This window comes from Galeopterus variegatus, unplaced genomic scaffold (assembly GCF_000696425.1).
Source record: "Galeopterus variegatus unplaced genomic scaffold, G_variegatus-3.0.2 Scaffold40734, whole genome shotgun sequence".
In the NCBI taxonomy this organism is placed as follows: Eukaryota; Metazoa; Chordata; class Mammalia; order Dermoptera; family Cynocephalidae; genus Galeopterus; species Galeopterus variegatus.
In genome coordinates, this window is record NW_007766845.1 from 1 (window position 1) to 335 (window position 335).

General features: G+C 51.9%; 1 pseudogene across 1 annotated transcript in view; it reads right to left on the minus strand.

The window, feature by feature from the left end:
* Positions 1 to 108: 108 nt before the first annotated feature.
* LOC103584060 overlaps positions 109 to 335 on the minus strand; it is a 6047-nt pseudogene continuing 5820 nt past the window's right edge. Inside the window, exon 2 of the transcript XR_549925.1 lies at positions 109 to 148. The product of XR_549925.1 is annotated as a serine/threonine-protein phosphatase PP1-gamma catalytic subunit B-like (transcript). The remainder of the gene's footprint in view (positions 149 to 335) is intronic.

The following is a 335-nucleotide window of genomic DNA, read 5'->3' on the forward strand; positions in this document are numbered from 1 at the left end:
CGTACTCAAAAAGTCGAAGCAAATCATAGTATCGCCCATGGATATCACCACATATTTTCAGCGGTGCTTCAAGTTCTAGTAAGATAGGCTGACTGAGAAAGATCTCACGAGACTTTAAGCACAGTCCTCTGATTTCATTCTCTTGTAACTGGACATTCTTACCTGGTTTTGACCCTCTCACTTCCAGCAACCGTTGGATGATGCTGTCGATGTTGAGTTTATCTATATCCGCCATCGCCTTCCCACCGCCGACCTTCCAGCAGTGGCGCCACCGCCGGCTCGCGCCCGGGATTCACGCCTCCTTTCCCACGCCACGAGCAGAGGCGGTGGTGGCG